Below are 8,898 nucleotides of genomic sequence, written 5' to 3'. Positions count from 1 at the left end.
TGAACATTTCTGATCTCAGTTTGAAAATAACCTAGGAAATCTTAATATACAAATAATACGTGAAAATATGACAAAATACATTACTTTCTATTCTTGAACCTGAGCTAGGAAAACTTCATATCAAAATAATATGTGGAGATACATGTCAACATACATTACGCTGTAGAAAACTCTTTGTGTTGAAGACAGGCGTACGTCTTCGGGACTCGAGTCTTGCCCTTATGTATCCATCTCGTGCACTTACACCACAAACACAAAACGATGCTTCTGTCACCAATTTTATACATCGTTCTACAGCTTGGCTAAGGCATGGAATATTCGGAATTTCAATATTTGTGGTATCACCTTGAATGACTCTATGAATATCCGCAGCAGTGAGATCCATAATAAGTGTGTTGTGTGTGGGGATGGCAAGTTATAACCAAATCTGTCTAGTTTATGAGTTCTGTGTAGTCTTTAGCTTCAAAATTGAGAAATGGAATGTCGTAATTTCTGATTCCAGGCATTTGCGAGGTTTTTGCCTTAAGGACTCGTCGGAAGCCCAGTTCTCTGGTATGTTTTTTTCTCATCTGTCATCATAGAGAGGAGAATGTTTTTAGGATGTGCAAAGTATCCATTTCTTTGAAGTACAGGATCAATGACAGCCTTGTACTTTTCAGGAAGGAAGCGCGATAACTGAATTATTTTGAAGAAATGTCTTGAATCGTCTGTGCAAAAAGGTTTCTGTTTTATGCTGAACCAAACTCGCGCATACACTTTTACAACATACTGAGAGAGTACCTTTAATTCTTCTGAAGGGTTTGGTGTAGCTACATACAATCGAATAATTCTGTTTGCTGTAGGAACCCACATGACGTACGAAATGTTTCCTGGATAGCATTTTGCCAAAGAATCAGGAAAATGTCCATTTGAAACAGCCCTGCAAATCTCATACAAATATTTCTGATCCGCACTGAGATCATTATAATTCTCGAAATCTGAAAGATGGCTCTCAATTATATCTTATTCCATAACTGGTTGGTTTTCACAATTTAATAATGATCTTCCAATCTGTCCAGAAAATGCAAGAGGACCTGTTGTCTTACCATCAATTGATTCTAGCAAATGTCTTAAAGGGAGCTCATTTACGTGCAGCAGACAAACCAACCATTGCAATTGCAAATGCAGACTCTTCTAAACGTCGTATTATTTCACCCTTTCTGCCAGTATTTGTAGCAGTCCCATCACATCCCACAGCTCGAAGCCTTTCCAGATTAACGTTATTCTTTTGAAAATATTAAGTCATAGCTAGTGTTGCCACGAGACGAGACATTTCTCGTGTCCCGTCTCGTCTCGTCTCGTAAACGAGACGAGACACGAGACGAGACAAAATCCTTTTAGACGAGACACGAGACGAAACACACTACTTGTCCCGTCTCGAAAACGAGACGAGACGCGAGACGAGACGGGACGTCTCCTCAAATGTCTCGTCTCGTCTCGTGTCTCGAAAATGAAAACGCTGGCGGGAATGGCCAAGATTGAAATTGCCAGTGGTTATATAAATTGCAAAAGGAAAATCCCCTTTGTGAGAAAACATGTTGAAAAGCCTTCATAGAAAAGTGTCCTCTGTCTATTGAATGAAACAATCGTGATACATGAGCTTCCAGGAATATCATCCTTAATGTCTTGTCCCCAATTCCCCTTGGTGTAAACTGAGGAATTCTCATTTTTTTTATTTCTGGCTGGAATGATGACAAACAAAATCAAAGATAGGGAAGATTTTTATATGGTCAAGAAACCGAACTACCACCACCATCTATTCAATTTGAAAACTGGGTAAGGACTACACTCATTACAGGCTGTAGTTGAAAGTTCTGGCTGAGATGGCGGAAGAGAACAGAACAGACTACACTTGCCTTTATTCTCTGGTGGCGGTATTTTTTTTTGCTATATGAACCGAAAACGGCAATTGAAGTATGTCATCTTGCAACTAAAATTTTGTCTTCTCTCTCTCTCTCTCTCACACACACATACACATAAAAAAACACTTTTACCATTTTACCAATAGCTCGCTTATTATACAGCAGTCATGTTGTAAAATTCACCTCTTCGTTTGGAAGGCGGGCGAAGGACAAAGAAAGCAAAGATATTATCGACGAACCCTTCAAATTGTTTGCTTTCAGCAAATTTATGATACTAACAATAACACTTTCGGTGAAGAGGTTTTACGGGGGGACCTTCGCTTTGTTACGCGGAAATGTTTGATCTGACCAGAGAGTGAAATTGCCCTCTGCTTCCATGTTGAGAGGAGGGGAATACTTCCCTTTCCTAGTGAATAATATTCATTAGGACCTGAATTATCTTCAGAAATGGTTTCTTACAGAGTGTAAAGAACATTTGATATAATATTCATCCCCGTTGAAAGCAGAAAATATCATGAGAATGATCAAAATTCGAACATTGAAGAACATAATTAACAGAAAAGAAATAGGATACCCAAACCATATTTTAAAACCTGCTATAAAATGTATATCCTATGTTTTTACTAATTCCTTACTCCTATGAAAGTATCCTGGAGAGGATATTCTCTCCAATTTTTTTTAGACTGAAATCCTTTTATCTCGTACGATTTCGCCCCCAGAGACAATACGAAAAAACAAATGCTGTTAAAATCCATACACCGGGACTCAACCCGGGGCCTTCAAGCCGATGGTCTATCGCCGCAGACCGCTTGGCTTGGTATGAAGATGTACGTTGCAGGGTTGAAAAAAAAACGTTTTCTTAAAAAAAAGAACAAAAAAGTTTTTTTTGTTTAAAACATGTTTTTTTTTGTTTAAAACGTTTTTAACGTTTAAAACAAAGTACCTTGTTTTAAACAAAAAACATGTTTAAAATGTTTATTTTGTTTAAAACAATAATTTAAATAGGAATATATATTACATTTTTACACTCTTAGGTACTGCTTGCCATCTATATTCAACCGCTAGATCAAATTTCGGGAACTTCCCTAATCTCAATCCGCCCAAATGTTCAATTCCAGAGAAAGAAATCGGGATTTTCCCGACCTCCGTTCACAGAATTTGTAGTTTAGTTTCTTTGTGTTACGTTCTACTGGTCGTCTGCATTCTTAAACTTTAAACTCCCATTGACGCAACTGCTGTGTCAGGGCTTTAAACCTCAATGGCTCAGTCTTAAACCTCAAATTAAAGCTGGAAGATGGTTTTGGTACCATCCTGAAAGATGCAACTTTGCTGGTGTGCATTTTATGTATGTGGGTGGAAAGTAAATATCGTGTTTTTTTTGTTTTGTTTTTTCAACAGTTTTTTGGGGACCATTCCCCCTCTTGGAGGATAGATTCATAAAACTTGTTACGTGAAGCAATAAAGTAGATTACTATATAGTAATATCGTGTATTTGTACTTCTTGCTTATATGGGGGAGCAGGGAGGGGGCAAAGTTAGCCAATTTTTGGAGTTTAAGTTTTTTGACGTAAATTACATTTATTTTTACAACAAACATCAATAGCTCAGTCCTTAATTAAGCTGGAAAGATGATTTGGTACCAAAGTATTTTTGAGGGATAAAGCTTTCCGTCAGTTGCATTTTATGTATATAGAGGGTAGGCCCTACGTATGTACGGTCGAGAGAGGAAGGATGAAGTTTTTTTTTCATCAATTTTTTTTCATCAGGTTTTGGCGGGTATTCCTCCCCCCTTTGTGATAAATCCATAAAAATTGGTATGTGAAGCAATGAAGTAGTCCCCTACATGATAGTAACCTGTATGTGTACTTGTTGTTTATAGAGGAAGAGGGGGTCAAATTTGATTAATTTACATTTATTTTCGGGACGGTCCCATATAACACAAGATATATTTCACTAAAGTGGTCTAGAAGCATAATTCTTGTTCGTATACATGATGTGTGCAGCAAAAATGATTTGCTAATGGACATGGTACTATAGTGGGGGAGGGGAGAGAATGTCTAATTCAATGAATGTTTTTCTGCGCATATTTTTTTAATATTTCCTACATAAAACGAATTCATTACGCAATGGCAGCAATGGCTACCATTTCTTATATTATTGTCACAAGTATGTGGCCTACACATTAGCATCATTTTGTCAGCGCAGGTGACTGCAAGAGTTTCCAGGGCCCCGCAAAGTCAATATTATCATATTTTAATGATTTTTTATGTCTGTTCTTTTTCTACGAATACGGTGGGAATATCACGATTGATACCTTGTTGGAATTTGTGGTCTATAAGCTTTCCAATGGTGTATAACTCATGAGTTTGTGATAATTAGGTGGGTCACCAGAGCCCCTAACGTGAGAGTCTACCATTTTTTAAAATCCTTGGCGGGTGTCTAGAGTTAAATGTGTTGTTATGCCGTAGACACTAATCATTATTAGCTACCCATGTTGCAGATAGAGATGTATCTTGAAAACTGTTTAGTTAAAATGTTATTTGCTCCTTGTAGGCTAGTCACTGCTCTTTTCTATGAGTCGTATTGTATTTGTCAGAGCATTTCTTCTAGTTTATGACGTGAGTACTGTCATTATTATGGAAATGATAGTAATCAAAAAATACCCAAGTTTTGAATTTGTGAATTTGAATCTTAGAATAGTGTATAGATTGTTTAACCTCCGTTATTTTTGGAAATTAAGAAATGTTCAAATACTTCACTTGAATTTCTGTTGGTTTAGTTATACGCATACTGATGTACAGAATTTCGTTCAGTAATTGCTGTTATCAGTGGCATATTTAGGGGGGGCTTTCGGGCTTAAGCTCCCCGAAACCTTACTTACTATAGTAAATATATGAAATATCTTGCAGAATTTTCACATTTTAGGCAAAGCCCTCCCCGAAAATTAGCAAAGCCCTCCCGAAACAAAATCGTAAATACGCCACTGGCTGTTATAATAAGAATATAACTCTGCTTGTAATTTACTCCATGCACAAATCCTGCGGAGGATGGGTTGTTTGTTAAAAAATTAAATTAGCTTCTTCAATCTGATATTTTAGTTGTTTTAAACATGTCCAACCAGCATCGAAAAAAACACGTTTAAAACAATTTGTTTAAAACGTTTAAAACAAACTGAATAAAACAAAAGCCCTTGTTTTAAACAGGTTTTAAACACTTGTTTTAAACATTTTGTTTAAATATATCAACCCTGGTACGTTGTATGATTGCGAATAGATCACGACAATGAAAGAAAACGAAAAAAAAAAACAAAAAACACTAGTAGTAGTTAACGAAGAAGAACTGCATGTAGTGTAGAGGAGTCGCTAAAATTAATTTTTAACGAGGGCGATTACGAAACATCACCTACTAATTGAAATCATGATTATTTTCCAATAAAGTAAAATTCAATAAACTTTCTTGTTATTGTTCGTCCCTCAATGCATACTCATCTCATGGTTAATTATCCCATATCGGACTTCCGAAGAAACTCATCGAAACAACTTATTGACCGTGCCAATAGCGACCACTCTCAGTCATGACTCCGTTTTCTTTCATTCAGAAATAGAAAAGAAAAAGAAGGAAGTAGAAGGGTAAAAGAAGGAGGTAGGAAAAGGGAGGAAAAAGAAAGAAAACAAATAGAGTATTTTAATAAGAAATAGATTACTGGATAATTCCGGGAATATAGTAAGAAGTCGGGAAAGTCGTTGAAAGATGAATCATTTTAAGCGTTATTAACGACTAATCAATTTTAGAATGCTTCGGAATAGACACATGTTCCTCCATACCACCCCGACCTAGCTCCAGGCACCACGTTCGTGGGGTTGCCCAGACCTAGACCAGGAAAGGAGAAAATCGAAATTATTCTTTGAAAAGTTATTCCAAACGATGATTGATAACCATCCAGTATCTCTAGGATCGACCACACATATGAATTAGCCAAGAAAAAAAAATCGAAGTTATAAACTCAATATAAATTTATGTATCGTATCAATAAGGGTTTCAACTTCCTGGAAGAAAGATGTCGTATTTAGGCTCATCCTGCTATTTTCGTCTCACTCCTAGAGCCGATTTAAACCGTTAGTAGCGGTCCTTCATGACCTAGGTTATTTACCTTAACACATATATTAAAACATGACACATATATTATAGACGTTAATATGACAAATGATATTACTAAAATTACTTAAATTAAATCTACCATGCATTCACTCGCTCACTCACTCAGGACAGTGTATATATGTTTAAAGGAAACCAACTAACTACAAAGGTACAAATAGTTTATTACATTCATAGTGAAAAGAAAAAAATTAATTATAAAAAAAATATTAAAAGCACAAGTTCTTGGTTATATATCAATAGAATACATAGGGTTATACTTTAGTAAGTCTTTATACATTTGATCATATTGACAAATGGAAAGAAAAAAATAATTACATATGTTATATCTTAGGCATGCTAAAGCGAAATTATGATTTGCGACATACGCAAAGAAGACACTTATTTTACTTTAAAAAAATGGCCAAAGAAAAAGAAAAGAAAAAAAACTTTTGGGTGTAATAGAACTTATGAGTCTCTACTTCACATTGAGCAATAAAATATTAATAATTCCGAGCGTTCAAATCACAAATCGCGCACTACTCGTAGCGTCCAAAATATGTCGCTCCATTTAACTTAGTTTGTGTTTATCTATCTATCTATCTATCTATCTATCTATCTATCTATCTATCTATCTATCTATCTATATATATATATATATATATATATATATATATATATATATATATATATATATATATATAACTATTGGTTTATAAAAACCATTCATCAACTATATTTAGTTTGTGACTATTAGCAGTTTATATCTGCACTCGCATACTGCGACGTTTATACCCATCTAGGGATTTTGAAAATCACTTTCCGCCAAAGGATGCTTCTCCTCTTAGTCAGTTCATTTACAAATTTATTAATCAGATAATTTTGAGTTACTTGTTCATCACTGGGACACGTCATGAGACCTTTCATTTATCCAGGATCACTTTTGTGTATGTATATATATAGTTCGGATTTGAGATGATCTTCCACAGGTGTAAGGAGTATAATGATTTAAATTAAGGAAAAACACTGGTCAAGTCATAGAATACATATGCAGGTGAGAGGGATTAAAGGTACACTTTCCACAATGGTTTTAGGTTGGTAGCTCAGGAATAATATTCATTATGATGTGGGTTACATTTAGACCTGCCGTTACTTCTTAATACATGCCATTAAATAATGATTACATAGGTTATGATTTACATCTATTCAGAAGAAAGGAAAATTATTTGAGTGCACGGCGGTATTCTTGACAAAAATCTATATTATTATATTCGTCGGAAACTTACTTGTAAACTATAGCAACCAATACACGTTTGGGGTGACAGACACGAGCGCTCTTACATATATCCATATAATACATTTAATATCATACTTTTACTTTAACATCATATTCACATACTAAGCACATGTACATTTCGACGTATTCATTTATCTCTCTCTATATATATATATTTATATTTAATAAATGCGCACACATTTAAAGTAATAACCCCAACAATAATTTCAGAAAAGGTTGCAAACATTGTACAAGAAAAACAAATGACTTCCGACATTACATATGAAAAAAGAATTGATTTTTTTACCTAATACCGCGCGTCTATAAATTTCAACTTTCATATAGTCAATTCGTGCATGAATCGTAAAAAAAAATTGTGAGGCAGGCACGTAACATAGAACATTCCTAAAGATATAAATAGATAAACCAAAATACAATTTCTGGGCCCAGGTTAACTACAAGATAAACGAAAACCAAATCGGAAGGAAAGTGACCGATGGATTAAAAAAAATCTTAGAGGGACGACGGTGAAAGAACGTAATTGAAGTGTCGTCAAATATAAAGTCGTTATTCATTTTGGCAATAGGTCAAAATGTGATGGAGAACCCAATCACTATCTACTCTATCCATGAATTGTGTCTTGCAACGTCTCAGCTGGTAATTTCAGATCAGAGTTGTACGTTAAATAAATTGTAAGCGACAAGTTCAAAATCGGGGGGGGGTTGAAAATTAAAAAAAACTCTAGAGAAGAAGTAGAAGAAGTATAGGTAAAGAGAGATGAGACAGAACACTACAACTACGAAAGATAAGTGGTCGAATTTACGTATACAACATACTATAACCAAATATTCTCTTTTGTGCCAAAAGGGTTGGTTTACTTAAATACGTAAACTCAAGAGTTATCTCCAAACACACAACTAGTCTGTGCCCGCAAGGGAATTTTCAGAAAGACGAAAGCTTTAAGGAAATTCCCCTCCTCGCTTTATCTGGTTGAGTCCTTGGAGATCCCGGAAGGTTGGAGTAGAATCTTAATTTGGAATTTCAAAAAAAATATCATCCGACCTCTAAGAAACTAGGAGAGTCCAGAATAGTAATGAAACTAGAGTAAAATAATATCTAAGATATCCCTAATTAGTGATTTGCCAAAATAAAAAAAATTAAATAAACTGAATTTTGGATCGGTGATTTCAATTACCAAAACACCACCGATAGCTACCCTGCGCAGACATGCCACAGTCTGGGATGTCGTTAATTTCCCTCATCTAATTAAACTAAGAAAAGAAATGAAAATACTTAAGGGGACTAGGGGTCGACATCCGGGTACGCAAAAATAAATTTCAATAACTAATTGTTTTGATTCTGTAACCCTGTCAGAGCTGTCGCCTCCATGAATATTGTAAGCTAGCCCGAGTAGGTAACGTGAAGAAAGAAAAAAAAATCTCACGGAGCAGGATATTCTATTTTAAGACCGACCCCAAAAAAATAAAAAAAAATATAATTCACTACAGCCCCGTTGTGTAACAACTATTGTCTTTCCATACTTGATTATTAAATATGTCCAGTCAGCGATTATATGATGCTACAAATA

The sequence above is a fragment of the Thermobia domestica genome, chromosome 7 (genome assembly GCF_964235325.1).
Source record: "Thermobia domestica chromosome 7, izTheDome1.hap1.1, whole genome shotgun sequence".
NCBI lineage: Eukaryota > Metazoa > Arthropoda > Insecta > Zygentoma > Lepismatidae > Thermobia > Thermobia domestica.
Note: the sequence above shows the minus strand (reverse complement) of the source record.